Source organism: Protopterus annectens, chromosome 1.part1 (assembly GCF_019279795.1).
Source record: "Protopterus annectens isolate FY-2018-M chromosome 1.part1, PAN1.0, whole genome shotgun sequence".
NCBI lineage: Eukaryota > Metazoa > Chordata > Ceratodontiformes > Protopteridae > Protopterus > Protopterus annectens.
This window is the reverse complement of record NC_056726.1, coordinates 1922665830-1922691650: the sequence shown is the minus strand read 5'-3', so window position 1 is coordinate 1922691650 and position 25821 is coordinate 1922665830.

Below are 25821 nucleotides of genomic sequence, written 5' to 3'. Positions count from 1 at the left end.
CACCATAAACCATTCAAAGGAAGGGAAAGTATTAGGTAATGAGTAAGTAATGCATTCGAGATGAATGATTTATCATTCTGAAGGCTAGACATATCACACATAAAACTGTCATCACAATCCCTGAATTGAGTGAGCAAAATCAAATGATGTGTAAGGAAAACCAGATAAGCAGAGTGATGTTGTTGTCTTTCAGCTTTTCCCAGTTAGGGGTCGCCACAGTGGAACTCTGGTCTGCTAATGATTGGCAGTAGATTTTGACGAATGCCGAGGTGCCAACTCGACGTTCAACCTTCAGTGAAGGCACGCCCATTTACTTATGTCTTTTGAATGCCCACCCAACCATGGGGAGGACATGCAGACTCCACACAGAAGGCACTCCCCGCACTCCAGCCGAGAATTGAATGGGAGAACCTCTTGCTATGAGGCAACAACGCTACCGCTGCACCACCGAGAATATGAGGGCATAAATTTCACATTTAATGTTGTGTCCAGGGGCAGTTATAAATGTGATGGCTGCTGCTTGGAATACTCCCTGTTAGCTTGTGTATGTTTGTTGCCAACCTTGTTAGCTTCCATATGTCGATGTTGCCCCAATAACGGAAAAGTACCTGCATTTTTATACAATATGAGAAAATGGTACAGCTACCAGGACTGGAAAGAATTAACATATTGTTATGATTACAAAGGCGGTGCCAACACAGACACAACAAACTTTTGGCCCATAGCAATTCTCTCACCCTTCTCTAAAATACTAGAAGAATGCACCCATGCCCAACTTCTCAACCACCTGCTTGAAAACCCAATTCTATCATCCACACAGCATGTTTCAGACCAGGACAAAGCACCATTACTGCCCTCCTCTACTTACTAGATGCAGTTAACTGAGCATGGGATTCTGGCAAAGCAATCACTTCTCTTTTCCTAGACCTCTCTAAAGCGTTTGATACCATTTCCCACATCATCCTCCAGTCCAAACTATCCAGCCTCCACATTTCCCCAACTAACCAGCAATGGTTCAATAGCTTTCTCTCCAATAGGCAACAATCTACCAAATGGCAACAATCTTACTCTCCCTTCCTCAATACTTCCACAGGGGTACGCCAAGGCTCCATACTTGGTCCTCTCTTATTTAGTATCTTTATTAACAACTTTCACTCCACTATCCCACAGTGCTAAGTAATCCAGTATGCTGATGACTCTACAATAATATGCACTGCAAATTCCAGCTCTGAACTCTAGCAAATCACCCAGAATGCCTTCACTTCTACTGAATCGTGGATGCTTAACAATCATCTTGCCCTAAATCCACAAAAAACTGAGTGGTTTTCTGGGTTGTATGTTAAGAATGTTGCAGAGGTGTGACTGCTTTCTTCTTGGGTTGTTAGGCATTGTAGTCCTTAAATTTGTAATGATCTGAAGCTGCATTGGGGCCACAATTTATTTCCTGTTCATTTGTTTATTTATTTGTGTATTTATTTCATTGTTCAACTCGTTAGTGGTGGTGGTTTGTTGTGATCGGGTGCAGGATCCTCTGGTGGGCTCAGTTTGCCATTCACATCTGGAGGTATTTTCCTCAGTGGAGGCTGCGTATGTTTTTTTTTTGCAGGCTTTGAGGAAGTCAGAGTGACAAGGTTTGTCGTACGTGCACGGTGATGGTTGGAGAAGTGCGGCCAACTTGTTATCTGTGAAGAAACTGAGATGGCACTCCTAGATTCCTAAAATGATACAATACCAAATGCAGCTGTGGCTGAAAACTGGGTTTTCTCTTGGTAGTATTCCTGAGCTATCAAGTATTTCTGTCCTCCCTTACTGAACTGATATGTTAATTATTCCAAGTCTGAGGTATCATCTGATGCAAATTTGTATTTCTGCTCGAATGGGAGGTGAAGATTCAAGCCACCAGAAGGGGACCGGGACAAAGGGGTTTAATGCTGTCTCACTGCATAAATGGAAGCAGAAAGTGGCACTGTTTGTTGATCAGGGAAACACATGATTATTTTTTTGGCATTATGTGGTTTATGGGTGACTATTAAACTGAGGAGGGAAGTTAAAGTGTTTGCTCCTACACCGAACATTCCATTACAGGATTTGGCCTGCTGCCCCCTTAATGGAAAAAATTTTAACAACTTACTCTAAAGAAGGCTTTGCAATGTCAAATAAAATTGGGGGCTGGGTCAAATGCGGGATAAAATTTAGGAGTTTGTATTTACACTACATGCTTATCACTAAGGGGATTTCCCAATACTCAGTACTGGGTCTTTTATTGTTTGGACTTTTGATGTCTGATGCACAACCATGGAAAGGTTTGCTTTAAAAAAAAAAAAAATTGCAGATGACATAAAGATTAGTAGTGTAGCTACCAATAGTAATACTCTTGCTTCTGTAAGGTAAAGTGACTGTGTTCACAGGATAGGATGGGACGTGACGTGATCATTTTCATGGGCTAGGATGTGCGACAATTAACAGGAATGTTTGACTGCATGTTAAGCATTAATGGCGGAGAAGGGTAGACTTGACAGCTTATGATGTCGGCTGCTCTCAACTGTACAGATGTATACAGACGGCTGGAATTTTGCCTTATATTTGGTCCGTTTTAGTAAATCATCCACTTTAAATCTACCCACAAGTAGGAAAACTGCAAATGGTTAGCTGAGAAGTGCATTCGTTAGTTACAGTTTACATGCAGACGTGAGTACTCACACACAGACATGCACAGACACTCATTAGACAAGGTACAACTTGTCCTGTTTTGAGGGACAAATGGCATCCTCATGCTAATGCAATGTCAGTTATTCTATTAATTTTCTAAATCTCAGAGCTGCATTTAAGTGTCTCCATTTTCGGCTATTTGTTCCCATATTATTGATGGCTTTGTCTGGTTTTCTTGCTTTAGGAGGTTGAGAGGTAGCGTAATATAATACAGTAACTCTTTTGGGGGAGGCATCTGTATGAAGAACATAGCCATTAAGGGGAACAGAGCTCTAGCTTGTTGCTTAATGGGGACTGCTGTGAGACTGAGAAGTGGCTTTCCCCTGTGTTCTCACGGTGTGCAGGCCTCTTGGTGTCATCTGGGACCGACATATTGGTTCACAGAAATGTTGGTTTGGGGGCGTTTCAGGAGTACTGTTGGGTAAAGACTTGAGTGTTATCATTGGAAGGGGATAGAATATTTGTTGGGAGTATTAAACAATAATACAGAGATTAGATATTATATATTGTTGGAGTGGCGATAACTGCAAGAAAGAATATACCTGATGTACACTATTTGTACCTGGGAACATGTTCATATGGTTTCAGTTGATATATGTATGACTGCCTGTGTTTTAAGTGATATTCCAATACGGGTGTTAAATGTCACTTGTGTTGGCTCTTTGTTCACCATTGTCATTGACTTTGTACAGGATTGTTGAACATTGGAGCCGAGTAGGGCAAGAAATGAGCATTATGTAAAAGAAAGGGTAAAAATGCTATATTGAATATGAGGTGAAGCGTGTTCAGAGAAGTGTTGGTACAATACCTTGGTACAGATTTCACGGAATGTCCAGATTTTCTTGTGTTGGCTTTCTTTGTAGCATTCGGAATTCTGGCAATGTCAATGCAAATGGAGAGTTTATCGACATGGCATGTTAAGTTTGTAGGAAGTAATCTGAGGGTTCTTCTGGTAGTTGGTCCTTGGTCCTGCTGTGCTGTTTTCTAATGGTGGGGCAGGGTAGATGTCCATAAAAAAAAAAAAAAAAAAAGCAATTTTTGACCACCATGTTGCTTCCCTTGTTTGACAGCTTTCTACATGGCACACCTCATAGATAAGGGTATTTCATCCAGAGTTGGAGAGGTCATAAAATCCTAGTATTCTTCTGTTATAAGGCTAATTGAGTACAATGCCCCTTTATGGCATGTACGTTGCTAAGCACATGCAGCAGCTAAAGAGACCATAGTTGGGTACAGGTTGCAGTTATAGCCTTTGTTGTTAAAGAGGGGTCATAGTGTTAAGGCTGATGCATATGCACAAGGCATGCAGTTAAAATCAATTTTGTTCACTTTTTGAAAGGCATGTTGTTTATTGTGTTTTCTTTTGCAGATTGCGAGTTATGGAAATGGAGCAGGCATTGACGGGAGAACTGAAGGTAAGGTGTTCGAAAGGTGAATGAGACTATTTCAATGCATGCCCTGGTTGTTTGGGTGGAGTACAAAGGTCACAGATGTGGGGGCACTGGAAGAACAATGGTTAGTGCTCTGATGAAAATGGAATTGAAAGGTAATGGATTTTGCTGGCAGGGATGTTGTGCTTTTTGGAATGATGCACAATGAGGTTGCAGGTAATCTGTTTGTGTGGGTCATTATGGCACATCTGAGTTGGGCGTGGTGTAGGGGTAAGTTGTGGTGTAGGTAGGTGGAGACATGGTAACATGGGACATGGACTGGGGATTGTTTGGGGGGTACGGGTGTCCTACACAGGGGTTGGAGCACAACAATCGTAGGATTGCAGACAGCAACTAGGTTAATGGTTCTAGGGCCTTGGTGAGTTAGCCAAGCTCAGTTGTTTCCATGGGCTGTGCCAGTTGTCTTTCAGACAGGGCATGGATGGAACCTCTGGGGGACTTTAAAGTAACCATCCAGTTTTTGGTAGATGGCTAAGGAGGTGTTTGATATGATGTTGGAGTTGTTCTAATGTGGCATTTTCAGAGAGATAAATCCTTTCAAACAAGTTTTATGCATGTTGTATATCAGAAGGTTTTAGAGTAAAAAAAAAAAACTACCTATAAGTGTTCATTAATCTATGTCAGGCTTGTTGCAGCAGGGACTAGTATGGAGGCAAGTGTGGCAGAGGTGAGTGAAGGAGAGAGTAGAGTGGGTTCACTGGGTTGAGGGAATTGGAGTTGTTCACAGGTGGGATAAAGTCACACTATGGTTATGGATTGTTTTTTGTGGGGTATAGTAGTTGGGTTTGACCTTTCTGTGGAAAGGTTTAGCAGAGGAGTGCGGAGTGGCTGGTGCTACTGTGATTGGATTTGGCATCTGAGGGCAGATAGTCAGAAGGATGTATGTGATCGGGTCCCCTTTACGATTAGGGAAGGGAAGGACAGAGCATTGTAAGGTTGGGAGGGGGTTCATAAGTTGCTGCAATGCTTTCACCAATGGGTGTCTGTTGGAGCACGTGAATGGGATTTCCATTTGTTACAACTGTGACAGGAGATATTGGGTTAGGGGAACAATTTGGGGGGTTGGTTTTGTGAGAATGGCAGGAAGGATGATTGATGGTATCTCTTAACATTTTGGAGTGTTATTTTGCTCTGGTGTATGAGGCTTATCACGAGAGTGACTAGGTTAATGTGTGTTGGAGACCTAGGTTCACTTCAGTTGCATAAGATGGCTGTGGGATGGGTGGTGTCTGTTTGTGGAGATGTATCACATTGCATTAAGGTTAAAGGCTTGCTGCAGGACTTTGGGGTACTTCTTTATAAGTCAAACATATGGTAAGGCAAGGCAAGGCTAGCTTATTTAGGTGTGGAGTACAGTGGTCGGTGGATGAATTGTGATGGAAATATTTAGCTATTTGGCAGGCTTAGGAACAAGGTAAGGCAGTTCAGTTGGTTGGGAGGATGTAGCTAGGACTACTTCAGTTGCATGGAAAGGTTGAGTAAATTAATCTAGTTAGTGCTCAATGATTTGAAGGGTTGTGGTAGGTTGAGAGGGAAGATGGACAGACTTTGGCTATTGTCAAGATGGGTTAGATGCAGGGACTGGTATTTGGGATAGGGGGTTCAGGGGGTTATAGTACTTTGACATTTAATTTATGGCTGTATTTAGTTATTCCAAAAGAATTTTGAAAGTCAGCAAAGGTTAGGATGGTCATTATGTGTTATGCTTGTAATGGATAGTTGAAAGGATGACAATATTGCTTTTGGACTTTGATATAGGGCTGCTGTTAGGTTGATGGTAGGCAGTTTGCCTTGTGTGGTTTCATGACACATTTAGGTTTTCTGTTCTGGTGTTGCCTAGGGCAGGCAATGTCCCGTGGCATTACTAGGTTAATATTGGTAGTGGAATGAGAAAAAGTTAGTTAATGTACAGAAGTTATGCAAGGATATGGTCATTATTTAGCATTGGGAAAGGGATCATTGGTTTAACTGAATCAAGTGGCAGCTTTCAGTGCTCATATGACAGGGTTTTGGGATTGTTAGGAATCTAGTTGGGTTTAGAGATGATGGGTACACCAAATGATGTTTGGCTGAACCACCCCTTTCCTTTGGTATGGGTGGTTAGGTTGTTGAAAGTCTGGTTGGAGAGAGAGGGAACAGCCTGGTCAGGCTGGTGGGTGGAGAAGAAGGACAAGCTTGCCCTCTTCTGTTCCCCCTCTGATGTTGGATGTTTAAGTGGTAAATATAAGCAAGCAAAGGTAAGGACGCTCTTTATTTGTCTTGAAGTGTAATTCAATAAATGGTATATGAAGTGAGTTGTTGGATGCTGCTTCATAAGTAAAGTAAGTGAGTAAAGGTATGGATGCTACTTACTGTGTCAGGATGAGAGGTCACGATGTCCTGATTAAAATTACGTGGATGTTTATGCTGTGATTAAAATCAGCTATACTATGTTCAGTTGTAATTAATAAATACTGGCTATTAAAGCTATGTTATGGAAGTTTAATAAAGGTCATCAAACATCATTCAGTGTGATGTTTGTTTAGTGAAGGGGACTGGGACAAATAAATAAAATAAAATAATAAATGATGTGCTTTCCAGCTGTATAAATATATGACAACATGCTATTCTCTTTACATCACTCTTTCCTCTACTCTTCCAGTTGATGAATAAAATTGATTATTGCCCTGTTTCTAGCAAAACCTCCTGGCCTCTAAGGAATAATATAAATGTTAACCCATGGTAGAGAATTGTAAAAAGGGGAGGGACCTAAGTATGGCATAGATAGATTGCCAAAAAGCATTTAACAGTGTCCCACATTCACGGATAATGGAGTGCTTACAGATATATGAGGTACTTCCTACATTGATCAATAACATCACAATGACCAAAAAACAATGGCAAACCACTTTACAATTAATCCATGAAAAATGTCAAATTATTATCCCAGGGATAAAAATTCAAAGGGGCGGGGGTATTCCAGGTTGATTTTCTTTGTCACCACTGTAGTTTTGTCTTACCATTAACCTGTTTACTTAACAGATTAGATATGTGTTCCAGTTTGTTTTTCAGAAAACAACCCTTACTTAAGGACTTCTCATCTACTTTTTGAGGATGAATTAAAACTATATAATTCATCAGATGAGGAGTTGAAAGCACAACTGCAAGTGGTTAAAACATTCTCAGATGATACAAGGATGACAGCTCATCTTGATTAATGTGTGAAAGCATGGTTTTAAGGCAGGAAAGCTGCAGTAGCAAAAAATATCAATCTGGGACATGAACGTGATATAAAGCAACTTGAAAAGGAAGGGGTGTATAAATATTTGAGAAATGATGAAGAATATGCAATAAAACATGAACAAATTCAGATAAAACTCATTAAGGAAAACTTCAGAAGACTAAAACCAATACTGAGAACAGCCTTGACATCTAGGAATGAAGTCTAAGCTATAAACCAAATTGCTGTACCAGTTCTAACTATTTTGGTATTATTGACTAGCCACAAAAGGTATTGAATCAGTTATACGGAAAAAGAAAAAAATGTCTCATGCTTATCAAATGATATATAAAAAATCAGTGTATAACAAGATTATATACAGTTATTTCATGTTCTGATGGAGTTATGGACCACCTCAAAACTGATTACATATAGAGATCTGCTGTCGTAGGACTCATACATATCTGCTGACCTTATCAGATGCAAACATAGTGAAGGTTTTAAAAGATGATGAGAGAAAGTGTAAGATAGCCTCTCTGCTTAGTTTAGTAGAAGCATTCTGGTGTCAAGCGGGAATGGAAATCAGACCACAAGTAGTAAAAAATCAGACAGCAACTGACAGAGCCAAAAAATAGAAGAAAGAATATAAAAAGAAGGATTAGATGAGAAGGAAAAAAATGTGAAAAAGCCATAAATATAGTGGAAAGTATTAAGATCTCCTAGAATAATGTCTTGTTGATCAGGATTTGATGCATTAATGGTTAAGGACAGGTGAGTAAAAAGCAAAGGATGAAAGGTTAATAATGACAGCCTGAGACAGCTGACACATTGGTTTACAAAGTCCATTGAAAATTTGGGAGAAACAGACAAATGTAGGTTCTGTAAAAATAAAATTGGAAACATACGATCAAAGGACCATAGGAGATTACTAGGCTATTGGCCTTGAGGCCCTGAAAAGCATACCCAAGGGTTTAGTCCATGTTTAGACAAATTAGCACCCAATGCCCCTGTCCAGCAGGGACACGGATGGAAACCCAGGGATATATTTTCTGTTTTCCATCCAGTTATCCAGATTGCACTTAAAAAGGGGTAAAGAGGTACTCTGCTTGATGTAGAGAGGTAGTCTGTTCCATAGATGGGGGAGTCTCTGGGACACGAATCTGTCCCGCCAACAAATCTTGTTGATGTCACAGACCAGGTTGAGGCCGAGTGTGCAGGTTACTCGAGTGGAGGTTGACTTGCGGATATGCAGCAGTCCCATCAATTTGGGGTCCTTGATCTCCTTGTATGCCAGACAGAGGTCACCTCTGACAAGTCTGTATGAAATTGAGTAGAGAGATAGGGCTTTTAACCTATCTGTGTATGGTAGATGTTTGAGGCCCTGAATTATTCTGGTGAGGAACCTCTGTGGTCTCTCCAGCTGCTGCATATGCTTTGCGATGTACATGCCAAAAGGGGTATTGAACTCTATAATGGGCCTTATAAGGGAAGAATACAGGGATCTTATGACCTCCTTGTCCCTGGACGAGATACCCTTAGTTATTAGGTGGGCCATGTAGAAGGCTTTCTGTACAATGGAAGCAACATGGTGGTCAAAAGTCAGGTTGGTATCAACCTGGGTGCCCAAATCCCTCACGACTGATTGTGTGCTTAGGACATTGTTATTAATGTGATAATTTGTCGGGATGTCACTTTCCCCAAAGGGGATGATGATGCATTTTTTGGTATTCAGCTTGAGGCCATGTTTCTGGCACCAGTCATTTGTCTGAGTGAGAACCTCTTGGAGGATGTCCACATCACTAGCGGAACTGATGATAGCACCCAGCTTGCATTCATCTGCAAACTTGGTTGGCCATAGTCCACTGGTTTTGGCTTGCACTTAAGAAAAGTATGTCCCAAATAACAGAGGCCCTAAGACCGAACCCTGGCATATGCTACTTGTTACGGGTCTACTACTTGAGGTGGCTTCCCCTATTTTGACTACATGGGATCTATCAGTGAGCCAGTTTGCTACCCATCTAGTAACATATGGATTGATGCCTAGTTGAGACAGTTTATCTATTATGCCCAAGTGGGGAATAGTGTCAAAAGATTTGGCTAGATCAAGATAGGTTGTGTGTCCCATCTTCCCATCGTCCAAGGCTTTGGTGACTGTCTCAAAGAAGTCAACCAAATTTAGCAGACATATCCTCTTGATGAAGCCAAACTGTGTGGGATCAAGTGTTTAGAGTTGCCCAAATTTTTGCTGAGTGTGATATATTCACGGCAGTGGGTCTGTAAACTGAAAGGCACAATGATGTGACAAGACTGTTACATTGAGGATAGTGCAAACTGTTCAATATAGTAGTATTTGAGAATCATTGGAAACCACAAAGCATTACAGAGAATGAAGAAGTGCACATGACATTGGATCACCCATTACCAACAGTTAAAAACATATATGCAAAAAAACAGATAGAATTCTGGGCACATTGTGGTTGCTGTGAAGAGCAATTCTGGCTAACATTAAAGACTGAGATAATACTAATTTCAGGAATTTCAATCGTACTTTGTTTTAGGAATGGAATCCATTCCCGTCAGGGTATTAGAAACCCAAAAGATTTGGAAAAATTAAACCTTTCAGTAAAAACAAAATGTAAACACCAGCAAAGCTAGAACTTCCACTGAATGACCTCCCAATCCTCTTGTATCAGAGGCACATGGGATATATGCAAATGACCCTTATGGACATCAAGTGTTTCAGCTAATTGGCGACCTGATGTTCATAAGGGTCATTTGCATATATCCCATGTGCCTCTGATACAAGAGGTTTGGGAGTTCACTTAGTGGAAGTTCTTGCTTTGCTGGAGTTTTCATTTTGTTTTTACTGAATGGGTTTTCAGTGACATTCTCACTTATTGTTTTAGAAAAATTAAACCTGGAAAAACAAAAAAATAAAAATGGTTAGCACATAGTAAGGAAAATGCTGTAAGCAATAATAAACCTATGCTAGTGATATATCACAACGTTGTGTAACTCTATCAGTTATGGAGGAGCGTTATTATCAGTATAATATCTCACTACTACTACTGCCTGACAAGCACATATAGCTCATTTCTTGTGAGTATTCACTGTACAGCACAAGATAATGAAAAACAGTTACAGGATGCTTTTATCTGCAGGGAAACACTTGTGCTATTATGCATGCAACTAATGCACGCAGTCATCGTGCATATCTGACCGTATTGACAACTAGGTTTGTTCTGGTATACAGAGTAATCTTCATCACACAAGGAGGTATGAAACCTGCTGTGAAACTAGAAGAAAGAACCAGCACATATATTTTTTCCACCTCATCAAAAGACCAGCCTACTTAATTAGCGGCTGCAAGGAACAAAGGAAAAAATAATTAGATGAAATTAGAGTCTGCATTCCTAGTAATTAACTGCCAGCTTACTAAATAACATTTTGACATTTTAGTGCATTGAATCCCTTTAAGCATACTACATTGAATGTATGTTTTATATTACTGATTACAACACACTGCACAGAGGAAAGGTGAGTGGAAAAAGAATGTTTGTTCTTAATCATATATTCATGTCCATTATGACATGAATCTCTGTTTCCCTAGTTTCTGCATCTTAGTAAACTGACTTGCTATTGCTCAAGATATTTCTCAGTGCTCAATTTCTCTTTTGTGTTGAACAATTAGATTCATATTTTTGTTAGGAATCCCACACCATGCCTCATATAAAATATGACTGTCGTAAGTAAATATAGCAGTAGTTGCCGTGGGGTTCAGACCCAAGCCATCAACATAGTAGGGAATATGTCAGACCTCATTTGTTTCCAAGAGGGAGCAGATTGTTTCAGGATGGATGCATGAGCATTGGGTATCTGATATAATATGTACAAACTGATAGGTATGCAGCCAAGAAGCCAGGTGATAAACCTGCAGATATGAACATTGCTGAAAATTGTGACTTCAGTTCAATAAGATTTGACTGACAAGTCCCTACAAGACAAGGGAAGTGCAAATATTTATCTTGTTTTTATTTTAACATCTATGACAACTGTTTTGTAACATTTTACTGTATTTGCTAAACTGGAATCAGCTTAATCGGCCTGGCATTTGGAAGTAATTTTAGAACACTGTTGTAATATTTATCTTGTAATGAAATGGAATATTACTGCTCTTCTGGGTGTTTAACCACTGCTGACTTTGCAATAAGTTGTTTCTGTTGTTTGGCTTCATGTTTTTCTTGCTTGCTTAATAATATGCTGCTTTGCATACCATTGCTCTCCACTTGGTTTGGGGTGCTATGAGCTGTATAGCTGAACCTTGCTGAAAACTGAGTAACCTCTCAAACTCAGGCCACCCTCTCAAACTCAGGAACCTCACATGGCCTTCCTGAAAACAATGGAGGGGATAAATGTATCTCCAAACACCATCATACTAGGTGACTTCAACTACCCTAATATAGACTGGGAACACTACTCAAGCCCAAACACTCTAGCCCAAAGGTTCCTGGAGTTCATAAACTCAAATGCCATGGAACAACTAGTCACCATCCCCACAAGAGGAGAAAACATACTTGATCTCATCATCACGAACATGGGATCACAATGTTCAACACCGGAAGTATACCCCTCACTGGTGAGATCAGATCATAAACTAATCTCGCTGGAGGTCCTCATCCCGCCCCCACCTGAAACAAAAAAGACCACAGTGAAAAACTTCTCAAAAGCCGACTTCACACTTCTAAAAACTAGTGTGGTCTCCTTTAAGGCCCCTGAGCCAGTGGTAAACATTACTCAAACCGCTGAATCACTTACAAATGCCTTCTACCAGCACCTACAGGACTGCATGGATCAGGCAATCCCAAACAAAACTAAGACTCTTTGTACCAAAGGCAAGCGTCCAGTCTGGTGGACCCCAGCCATAAACAAGCTCTACAACAAAAGGAGGAAGCTACTACAAGATAGAGCAAAATCCTTGAAAGGTAAGACACCTTTGATCATTATAAGTAAAAAACTAAGAGCTCTCATAAAATCATCCAAGGCAAATTTTGAGAGAAAAATCACCAAGGATTCAAAAGACAATCATAAGGCCTTCTTTATCTATGTTAGAAACCTAGGAAGAAACTCCCAGATATGCTCAGAATTAGTTCAAAATGATGTGAAGATTACTGAACCTACACACATTGCCAACATACTGGCTGACAGGTTCAGTGCAAACTTCTCCCCTCCCCAAAAGGAGAGATATCTATACCAGAGGATTGTAGCCCCCAAACATCTCCAACGCCCAGGTGAGAACTGCTCTCTCCAAAGCAAAAAACACAGCATCCATGGGACCGGATGGTGTCCCCGGCTGTGTGCTCCATGAACTCAATGAGGAATTAAACCCGCAGTTAGGACAGCTGTTTAATCTTAGCCTCACCTCAGGATACGTACCCAAGGAGTGGCGCACGGCGACTGTGGTCCCACTTCACAAGGGCGGTGCCTCCACCGACCCTGGAAATTACCGTCCCATTAGCTTGACAAGCCTTATCTGCAAAGCCATGGAGAGGATCATAATGGAACTCATAAATAAAGACATATGGAACTTGCAGACTTTGGATCCAACCCAGTTTGGCTTTGTCAAAGGCAGATCATGCCTTTTAAACTTGGTTGACTTTTTCGAGACAGTCACCAAGGCCATTGATGAGGGAAAGGCAGTCCATACAGCCTACCTTGACCTGGCAAAGGCCTTCGACACAATACCCCACTCAGGTATCATGAAAAACTCATCAGCTTGAATGTAAACCCATACATCACAAGATGGGTTGCAAACTGGCTAAGTGACAGAACCCACAGGGTCAGAGTTGCTGGAGCCATGTCAGAATCAAAGCCTGTCACAAGTGGTGTCCCACAGGGCTCAGTCCTGGGTCCACTCTTGTTCGGCATCTACTTTTCTGAAGTACAAGCAAACACAGGAGGGTTATGGCTGACAAAGTTTGCAGATGACTGCAAACTGGGCGCCATAGTCGAAAACACATCTGACACAGATATCCTTCAGAAGGGTCTCACAGAAATGGATAACTGGTGCCAGAGCCATGGCCTAAAGTTAAATGCCAAGAAATGCATAGTCATACCCTTCGGGAAAAACAAGGTTACCCCTAGCTACCATATAGGTGGCAATCCACTGAGCACAGAAGAAGTCATCAGGGATCTGGGGACGCAGGTTGACAGTAGCCTTTCGTTTGACACTCATGTTGCTAAAGTAGTTAGGAAAACCTTCTACATTGCCCACCTGATCATGAAGGGATTCACATCTAGATCAAGGGAGGTCATCACCCCCCTGTACTCATCACTCATTAGACCTATGATTGAGTACAATGCCCCATTCGGAATGTATCTGACCAGACACCTGCAGCAGCTGGAAAGGCCCCAAAAGTTCCTCACCAAAAGGATAAAGGGTCTCAAAAATATGTCTTATGCTGCCCGACTGAAAGAACTCCAGCTCTATTCAGTCTCATACCGCTTGCTCAGAGGTGACCTGTGCCTGACATATAAGGCCATGTCAAACCCTGATTTGATGAATATGCTTCACCTCAAAAAATCTAGATCCCTCAGAACCACAAGGGCGGGAGACTTCAACCTTGACACGGTTATTAATAGAACATGCTGGAGGGACAGATTCATCACCCAGAGACTCCCTATGCTGTGGAACAAAATCCCGGTACATGTGAGGCAGAGCACCTCGCTGGCCTTGTTCAAGAGGAATCTTGACCAATGGATGGGGGATCGCAGATATACCCCAGGGATTACTTCAGTGTCACTGCTTGACAGAGGCACAGCAAAATAATAGGCATAGTTTTATTCAAACTAAAGGGGTGGCGAAAGCCAAATAACTATGGGCTAGGCTTATAAATGCCCTTGGGCAGATAGCCTAGTATGAACCTATGAACCTATGAACCTATTTAACCAGATCTGACTCTTTACTAGTCCTCAGAAGAATGGGGACTTGCATTTTCAGTTCACCATTGTTTTAGTATCTAAGACTATTCTTGTTTACTGTGTGTTACTGTGTTTGATAAATTAGACATAGTTTATTGGCCTAGTCCTTGAGGAAGGGGTTCATTTTTCAAATACTAGTGTGGTAGTTGTCTTGTGAGAAAAGGTAGTAGTATTACATTGTATGACTTGATGGAACATAAATACAGTTGTCACTTTGTACAGGCTGGTAAATGTAACCATTTTGAAGCAGGCATATATCTTCATTTTTATTTTACATTTTGCATGCAGCTTTAGTGAATGCAGTCTCAGTAGAAAAGTGCAGATGAGCTTCAAGCAATGCGTGACCGTTGGGTCAAACTGATTAAGAAGTATAAAACTCTCAATTTATCTTCAGAACGATTTTTGTTGTGTGTCAGAGTACCCTTATAGGAATAGAAACAAACAGCTAAGAGCTATTTACAGATTAAAGCATCTGGACTAATAATAACAGGTCTTGTTGTTGGGTTTGATGGTATGAGGTCTGGAAATCAAGGTTAAAGAATGTTTGTGCAAATCACAAAGGGAAGGCATAAAGTTAGTTCAAAGAGTACTTTCAGTTCAGAGCAAAGGTCTGACAGTTCAATTACAAAAGATTTCATCTACGCTGGTATTTGATATTGTAATAACATACATGCTAAGATTCTCATTTTGCTGTTATACGTACTGCTAATCAACTATGGAAGACTTTGCAGTGACTCTAATAGTGAAAGTGCATAACACAGATTGAGTAGTTAGATTTGGCACTTTTATTAACAAACAAGTACATATTTCAACTACTTGTCTCAGTGCTCAGTCACTGCTGGCTTAGCTATAAGTGGTTGTCCATCTGTCTACTTGTTTTTCTTTTTGGTTGCTTTATGTGCTTTGCTTTATATGCCATTGCTCTCCATTTTGCTAAGTCATGCATTGTGCAGAGAGGTGAGACACAGTGCACATCACAGATGTAAGTAACTAGAACTAAGTTAGGACTACAATTTTAGAGTCAGGTATTTGGAAATATGGCATCCTGTAAATCCTGTTGAGTGTCTTATCTTCACACCGTAGTAGCCCGTGAGCTCTGCTACGGTTGAATTGGAAGGTGTGTCCTGATCAAGTGGTACATCCCTTGCATGGAATGCTAGGCTCTTTGTGCATTACTGATACTCTGATATTACTCCAGATAGCGCTAATACAGGGTAATTCAAGCCAAGATGGTTGAGAAGCCATAGTCGCTCACTCCTATCCTACTTTATGTGATCCTGCAGCACCCATGTCACTGGTCAAACATGGTTAATCTGGTGTATAGTAGGACTTAATTCTTCTGTGTCACAGGGCAAAGTATATAAAACTAGTCTTAACCTGCATCCTTCCTTGTTTAAGAATGATACCTAAATATATATAAAAAAATGTTTGGCTTTAACAACTGCCTCAGCTACTGGTGCCATTCTAGGAGGATCTAATGACTGCCACACTAGTGGGTACTAATTGACTATTGTACTGTTCCTTCTGCTTCAGCCAGGAAGGTCTGTTCCTTTCACCCCAATCTTTTTGTATACTGACCAGGACTTTCTCTTTCCGTATACATGCTGCTTTTTTAAACAATCTAAACCTACTCCATCTACCAACCAGCCAAACCCAATGAAGACAATAAAAGTGTATCTATGCCCAGTGCTAGAAACCTAAATAAGAGACTGTTCTCCTTAGAAGACTTCCAGCCATAGAAAATAGAGATATCTATGTTGTTATTGAAATGCGGTTCCAGTGTATTGATAACACACCTTCCATACCAGGGTTCGATACTCATCACACATTCAGATCCTGTACTAAAGGTACCTCTTTAACTGGTAACAATGTGTTTATAGTTTTGAACGATTCCTGAACCTCTAAGTTTGTATAGATAAATACTGAACATATACGCCTTCACATCCTGTAAAATATAAATAAAACTCTTAACAATTCCTGGGCAAATATAGATCCTCCTGTATGTCACCCACACCCCAAGAGACATATTTAAATAAGATGGAATCCATCATTATCAAATGGAGCACTATTATACTTGGGGTTTCCATCTAATGTGGAATACTTACAGTAGTACAGATAAATATGTTCAGTGGTTTCTATACTTCATAAATGCAAACTCAGTAGATCATATTGCATGATCCCTATGACAGTATCAAATATACTGGACCTGATTATACAGAAACAGCACCATTATGCTCAGCACCTATAATTTCTTCTTGCTTAGGTCTGACCATTATGCAGTATACATCACTATTATGGCCCAGCCTAAAATATTTTCGAATCCTGCTACCTTCACAGACTACTCTATGGCAAATTTACCTCATATTTACAATACTTTGAGGAGTTTCAAAAGTCCTCCTCCCCTTGAAGACCCTTTGATACACACTGCTGCATTAATGGAGGGGTTCTATCTTACTCCGATACCTGCACTGAGACATTTGTCCTGATCCAAAACAAAGAGAGCACCTACTTTAGCAAAAACCCTCATAGGTGGAACCCAAGAACAAGCAAACTCTATAAAAAGAGAAAAAGAAAACTCTAATACCTTTGTAGCGAACTGAAAACCCCATACCTCAAAATTAAACTCAAAAAAGTTAAACAAAGAGATCAGAAACACAACCAAATTTGAATTCAAAACTGCCATGTTTTGAAAAAAAGTCATAAGTCCTTCTTCATCTACATCAGGAACCTTATAAATAACAGACAGCACTGCTCTGAGTTGATGCATAAAGACTACCTCTACTGTGCCCTGAAGACAAAGATGACCTGTTAACAGACAAATATAGTTCAAACTTGCACCTTCCCATCTCCATCTAGCCTTTCCATGCTTGGACCTTTGTCAGTCTCTCTTCAAACATCTCCTCCGAACTTATCCTAAAGACTGCCTCAGAGGTTAAAAGTATTAGCTCAATGAGTCAGGGTTCTTCCATGCTGGTACGATGCATTGCCTTACTTGACTACTCCATAATCTCTTCAATCTCAAATTCTCCTATATATATATTTGTGTCTGAGAATTGGAGAACTGTGATGGTCATTTCTCTAAACAAGAGAGGCCTCTCCACAGATCCTAGCAATTATTGACTAATGGACTTCACAAGGCTTATCTGAAAGGCAACAGGCTACATTATTATGGACATTATTATGGATCTAATAAACATTAGCCTAAAGTTCCTTGATACAAATCAGTTTGTGTCTGTGAAGTGTTACTCCTATCTGGTTAGCCTGGTTGACTTCTTTAAAAAGTCACTGAGGCCCTGAATCAGGGAAAGTCAGTACACACAGCTTCCCCTTTCCTAGCAAAAGCTAATGATGAACATAATGTTTAAGACCAGGTTCCCATTATTTTTCCTGCCCATGACACTCAGCAAAGATATTTTCCATAACACTCACAAGACCTGCCAGATGGTGTGTCACTTCTGCCCTGCCATATCCCCTGCAGACATTACTCTTAACTGATAAAAGAGATTGCCACAGGACCTTGGAGTTTCAATGCCAAGTTTACACAGTCTTTCTGAAGAGCTTCCAAGAGATATTGGATTCCCACGAGGTGTGATGCATCCTGTGATGTGCCACAGCCAACTGGCCTCTGCAGGCAGCAAGATAGTGGCTGCATCTGTTGCATCACGGAAAACTGTAGCTGCACCAGCTCATTGACAGTACTGTTCAAATTACGAGCCTCCTTGCACTCTAAAAAAATAAATATTACTCTGATGCAACTGCAGGAGAGGAACAGCTTTACATTTTTGATGTACCTCATCAGCATCCTCCTGTTTTGTTCTCAGATGGTAGTCATGGGCCAAATATTCTGTTATGTATACTACTGTTGTATCCCTGCATGGTAATCATAGGTCGCATATTCCATTTTGCATCCTGCTGTTGTGTCTATGCACAATGTACCTATGGACCATATGCTCCACTGTGCATCCTGTCATTCTCTCCACTTATGGTAGTCATGTAACCGATATTCCATAGTATGGACCATTTCCTTTAATACTGTAGCGTCACAGGCCTGTGATTCCATGCATTCCATAATAAACATGCATGCTGAGTGGAATCAGTACAGGAAGCTACACCCACACATGAAACACTATACTATGATATGCTTAATTGTGCCACAGTGAGGCCACAGTATATTCAGATGTCATCTGTGAAGGTGCAGGGAGTGCATCTCTTTTCAGATTACCATATTCAGATTTAAAGTGTAAGCCATTGTAATGTGGAGAACAGCCAGAAAAAGCAACAGTCCATGAATTCCTACACCATGTGTCTTTATGAATGACATTTTGGAGGTCACAGTAGATAATGCACTTGCCCCTACATACACAGCTTGTTTGTCTCCTTGCATTCACAAGTCACTGACAGAGTGTGTGTTGTGTTGTGTTGGCATTCCAATAGATTCAAACTGCATTATCATTCAACTCCTTTTCTTCAACAACAGAGGACTGCATCATTGCAAAAGATTCAACCTTGATGGTAGCAATAGTGGCACCGTCAGCTATGTAGGTAGCAAAATGTACAAACTCACAGCTACTGAGCCAAGTTCTGGTGCCATCATGAGAGCACTCAATATACTGACATGCAGCACCAACTGCAATCATGAAACCTACCTAATTAAACTTTAAATGACAAGTATATGTATACCTGTTGAATAAGTTTACCACTGTATCAATGTATCTAGTTGTGTACATTCATCCTATCTTTCTGAAGATTGCACAGCAGAGCAAGTACTGTTTTAAATCACAAATATACTCGATATTAAAAAAAAAACAACAAGGTGAACACCCACATCAGCGCCATCTGAGATGCCATTTACAAAAATATGTCATGTATCAGCAACAACAACTGCCTGTTGTTCAATCTCTGTGACTTCCTTTTGGCATTGTCATTCATATAGCTTATATTTTGTTGACATTTACTAATTTTTCCATGGCCAACAATGATATTGACATATGTGAATACTTCTGTCCACGTCTACTGTCCGAGTTCCTAACTTCCTCTTACCAGTCAGGAGTATGACATTTGCACATATCACATTTAGCAGTATCTCTTTCTCTTAATCACTAAAGTTCAGCTGTCTCTTTCTCAGTTTTTAATAAATAGATTGTCTGTGTGACAGTTTTACCTTGTGGTTTGGTTATTACTGGAACATCTTGCAGGTACCTTAATGTTTATTGATGTCAGGTTTGGTCTTATGCTGTGTCTGTCTAAAGTATAGCCAAACAATGCACTCATGCTGTACCGAGAAGATCAGAAAAAGTCTGAAATGTGTCATGTCTGTCGATACTGGTGTTTGGCTTTATTGTGCTGAATGCGTCTATAACAATGGCATTCAGAAGACATAGCTCAAACACTCAATGTCTTTAAGGAGATATCTGCATATATCATATGGGTCTCTACTATAGGATATTTAAGGTATGACATAGTGAAGATTCTAGCATATCTGGGCTTTTCTTAGAGTTTATGTATCAATCTCTCTCTCGATATATTATATATATATATATATATATATATATATATATATATATATATATATATTAGAGAGAGAGAGAGATAGATGTGTGTATATAAACAGATTGGTAGACAGATGCAGGGCTTTTAAATACTGAGATGTTGATGAACTTGCTAAGGTGTTCTTAGGTGTCTCATTTCAGACTGTGCATAGTTATCAGTAGGATTGCTTAATTCTTCATTTTGTTTGACACTCTGGTGTTCTTTCCAGGTAAACTATTCTGTGTTGGAATACCAAGACTTACAAGAACAATGCAGAACTGTATAACTTGCATTACCAGATTGTTTTTCATAGACTTGGATACTTCCAACGTCAGGGCCAGCCCGCTCCATTTTCCCTACCTTCACTCAGGCTTCACTCTGCACCCCTACCCTACCCCCATTCCCACACACCCCACTTTCATTTCACTTATAGCTAAGCTGACTTGACCCCTCCCCTAAAACCATCCAATCCAACAGCAGAGTACCTAGACCACACCCACAACAAACTCTGCTACTAATCCACTCAAACTAAAGAATCAGTTGCACACCCACAATTACCTCTGCAGCTACTAAGCCTAACCCAAGCCTATATCCCTCCCCAAACCAAACATAATCTATCTTCCTGTTTTCTCCCCCTTATTCAACTAAACATCAACAGCTCCAAAATGTGCTTCTTACATGGCTTATGTATTATAGCTCTCCCTATACTAACTCACTTCACTTCATACCAAAATGACCTCAATCCCACCCTATATAGTAAATCACCCACCCAGCTCTATTCTGTCATACCTAGCCAAATATCATTATACATCTCTTCCACAATTTATAATCACTCTCACTTAGAGCTAACCCCATTCAAGATTCCCCATAAGTAACCAAAGGTCACACCTCCATACAATATAACTATTAATCACCAAATACCTCCAGACTATTGTGAACATTGCTTCCCAGCTGATACTCAGCAGAGACATAAATCCAAATCTGCATCTCTCTACAAACCCCATAGGTAACACAAATTAGGCCAAATTTAACATAACTCCCCTTAGATAACCTACTGACCTCTTAATACTCAACATCAACATTAGAAGTATGCTTAACACAATTGATGAACTGCATGCAGCTCTATCTTTTTATACCCTGGATATTGTGTTCCTTACTGAAGCCACATAACAAAGACAATGAATTACTCTGACCAGGCTACAACCTATTTAGAGAAGACTGCACTTCCAAAAAAGGAGGCAGTGTCACCCTACGTTTCAAGTATAACATTACAGTTGACCTTATTAACATAAACTTCCCCATTTTCAATAATGCAGAAACCCTACCTGCAAAGGTATAAATTAACCCTCAAAAACTATTGAACACACTAGGCTCATACATCCCTCCTGGGGACAATATTAACACACTGGAATCCATCATCCATTGGGCATCAGAATCCCTCCACCATGAAACACTCATTTTAGGTGATTTCAATATAGACTGGACATTAATAAAGTCACCTCTCACCATTACTCATATAAACCTACATGGCTTCACTCAGATCATCCAAATCCCAATAAGAATTGGTAGAGCTACCAAAAAAGAATCCAGTGTAGATTGAATATTCACTAATCACCCATCCATGACTCAATACTCAAAAACATTACTTGACACCCTAAGTGACCAACTCCCTACTTTTCTGCTAAGACAACAAATCAAACCCATGAAAAACAGCTACTTCAAACATATATGCTACAAAAACCTTTAGAGCAGATGATCTTATAACAACACTAAACCACCACAACTGATTCCCCCTTCTTAACCTCCCCTTGACAAGGCAGTAGACTACTTTAACTCCACCCTTCTAAACATACTTAATAAACTTGCCCCACAAAGAATAATTAGAACATAGTGCAACTCTGCTCATTGGTTCACCAAAAGTACCAGGCTACTACTAAAACAAAGAGACAAAGCATGGGACACTTGGAGTAACAATATCATTAATACTAACAGGTAACAATTTTTTGAATTAAGAAATAAGGTAAAAAAAAAACAAATAAGAATGGGTAAAAGAAAAAAAAAAACATTACTCCAATATACAAACTAAGAACAAAGCTAATCTTCAAATTTTTGGGCTGCCATAAATTGAATTCTCCAACCAGGTTAAACTGGTAACCCAACCCCAAACACTGGCAACACTGCAACACAATTCAATGCATATTTTGCTAATTCCATTTTAAAACTGTCAACAAATTATCTGCCCACAACCCTCCCAAACCTACCAAACTCCCCATCTGACCAAAACTACTTCTTCCTCCAACCAGTCTAGACCATTACAATCCTCAGATACCTGACCAAATTAAACCCCACTACCCTTGCATCTGATAAGGCTCCAGTAGAATACTTCCAAATAGCGACTAAAGCTATCTCTTACCCTGTTTCTATAATTATAAATAGGTCAATATTAGAGCAAACAGTCCCAAACATCTGGAAAATCTCACACCTCTACACAAAGGTGGAAACTCAACTGAATTATCCAACTACTGCCTGATAGCCATACTATCCCCACTCTCAAAAATCCTAAAGAAATGTATACTTCCCAAATGCTAAAATACCTTCTCTCTAATAATCTCTTAGCCAAAACTCAACATGGTTTTTGACCTAACAATATCCTAGCCAAAAGTCAACATGACCTGGCCATAGCACCACCACTGTTTTTATCAGTTTCAACAACCAAGTTAATCAACAGTTAATTGTAGGTAATCTGGTATCAAGAGTCTTTTTAGACCTATCTAAAGCATTTGATACAGTATCCCATAACAAACTCTTGACTGTTCTCTCAGAACTTAAATTAAATAACTCTGCAGTCCTATGGTTTAAAGACTATTTTTCTAACCAAAAGCAAGCCTTTAAGACACTCTATCCCTCTTTCTCTCCATCACCCTTGGAATGACTTAGGGATCTATACCCAGTCAACCATGTAATAAACACACTTGGAGGAACACTCCAAAAAAGTCCAAACACAGTTTATTAAATAAAAAAGAACGCTTAACGTTATCATCGCATTTTCATCTTACAAAGAAACTTCATCAGGTAAGAGCATGCCCAGTTAACAAACCCTTTATATATATACTTGAACCACCCCGATATGTCAGTTAATCAATTAATTAACATGTTTAAAGCAAGATGTTACCCAAAGGGCTTACTGATCCAAGTTTATGTTGAGGTATTAGAAAGGGAGATACACCAAATTTCCATCTGCACTGGGAAGTAGTGGGGGAAATATAGACCAGCATGATACTAATGAAGGGGTGAACACTAACACATACAAAGAACCTTTAGTTATCACATATGATGGTGATTCAAGAGTGGTAAGGAATACAACTGAAAGGGAATGGGCAACATTTTCTAGCATCTCTGACCTGAACGTTATTTTTGAAAAGTCTTTAAAATGGACTTATCGGAAAGGTATGAATATTAAAAATGTATTGGAGAACAAAAGCGTTGTTGACAATGATGGAAGAAAAAGGAAAAAGGGCACTTACAAGTGTGATTGTTGCCCAAAATGCCCTAAAGGAAGGCGATATGTTATATCTAAGTGCTAGGGACAAATATATAAAAAGTTTAACTTACACCAACTGTGACACCAACTGGGTGGTGTACATTGCCCTATGTAGTAAATGCCCAGGATTTTATTTAAGGAAAACTGAAAGGAAGTTTAAGCTAAGAATATATGAGCATAAATATGATATTAGGAAAAATAATGCAACTAATGCATTATATAAACACACATTGATGTGTGATGGGACAGACTTCAAATTTTTTGTTGTTGAAACAGTGGATCTGGACATTAGAGGTGGACCTTGGGAGACCAGATTAGAGTACAGGGAACTTTATTGGCATATTATTTTTGAAGCCAATAGGTTTCCTGGTTTAAATGACATGGTCTGTCTGGCACCAGCATACAGCCACTAGTAGGTAGTGTTGGACAAGTTTTAGTAGTTACAGCAATAGGAATATTTGAAAGGTTTATTTTTTTTAAGTTTTAGTTTTTTCAAACAGATATTATTATAAAACTTTTAACACGTGTATGTTTTTGGATAAGTGGAAGTAGGGACATTTTCAGTGCATTAAAAAAAAATAAAAAAAATGGTTTGTACACTTTTTTACAATGTTACAAGTGTAGTTACTTTATTTTATGGTCCTGCAGGAATGGTTTTACACAAATTGATTAACTGACATATTGGGGTGGTTCAAGTATATATATATATATATATATATATATATATATATATATATATATATATATATATATATATATAGTTTGTTAACTGGGCATGCTCTTATCTGATGAAGTTTCTTTGTAAGATGAAAATGTGGTGATAATTTTAAGCATTCTTTTTTATTTAATAAACTGTGTTTGGACTTTTTTGGAGTGTTCCTCCAAATGTGCTTATTACCTGGTTTACTAGTTTTATATTTGGGCATATTATCCACGTTGCTTTTGTTTTTTTTTAATCTATACCCGGTCCCCTACTCTTCACAGTATTTATAAACAACCTCCATAAGCCCACCCTTCATGCAAGCCTATTCAAATATGCTGATGACTCTGTCCTTATCTGCTCAGTCCCTTCTCCCCAAATTCTACAGACAATAACCCAAGAATCCTTTATAGCCACCTGGTTAGCAGACTCCCAATTAATACTTAACTCCAAAAAGACCCAGCGTATGCTGGCTTTACCCCTCCAAAGCTATATTTCCCATCCCCCCTTTTACAGTTATGACCTCCGACAACACCCATATCACACCAGTTGCACACATCAAGCTACTAGGTGTCATCATCGACCAAAACATGAAATTCGACAAACACATAGCTCAAACTATAACAAAATTGCACAAAAAACTAGGCACACTCTGCAAATGTAAAAACTACTTGACCTCCAATAGCAAAACTACCATATCAAGAACCCATCTACTCTCCACATTACTCTATGCTACTCCCATCCTAATTAACCTAAATAAAGGTAATCTAAACAAACTGTCCACTTGTTATAATGGTAGCTAAATTTGCAAGTGACTCTTCCTACAGATTCAGTCATTGCCAAGCCCTTTGAAAAATGTTATGGATTCATTACCAAACCTTAAATCAACTCACTCTTTCTCATCAAGTTCTCTACTACTCCAACAAAACCTCAGCTGTACATGCCCTAATTAACCATTACACCAATAGCCATCAGCTAAGGTCCACCAACAAAAGACTGTTTGAAGTATCAAAAAGTAGACATATCTCAGGTGATTCCCTTTACTCCTGTTCTATCACAAAAATGTGGATTCAGGCAAAGTCAGCTTCAAAAATCAACTAAAATCCTATCTCACCAATTCTTAGATGTGTACCTGCTCTGACCCAAGCTAACTCCTTGAACCCCACTCTATCACAATAACTCCTCCATAACTTCAATTATAACTATATCTGCTATAAGTTCTTTCATAACTTCAGTCTCATATGATTCCTTGTAATACAAACTATAGCATTGTTTAAGGAATTATGTGTTAAGTTATGCTGTTATGTATAACAATGCTGTGAATATCCTCATCTGTTCCTTACACCACCAATTACTCACGTGGAATCTTTGACAAATTGGTAAGCTTCTTTTTCTAAATTGTTGTAAGTTTTTTTTTTTACTTTGGAGTGATATATTGTATTGTTATATGTTTCATGTACTGTCATAATGTATGGAGCTTTTGTCCCCGGGCCTCGTCTGAAAATGAGCAACCATTCCCAGTCAGACTTTTCTAGTAAACAAATGTAAAATAAAATAAAATAAATTAATAAATATTGTCTGTACACAGTTGTGCTGTGTGGGAGGGGTGACATCAGCTATCACAGTTACATACTTGCATAAAAAGCCTCCTGCAATGGCTTCACTTATGTGCCCTCCATGAACAATGGGAGCTGCAAGCCCACTATAGTGCATT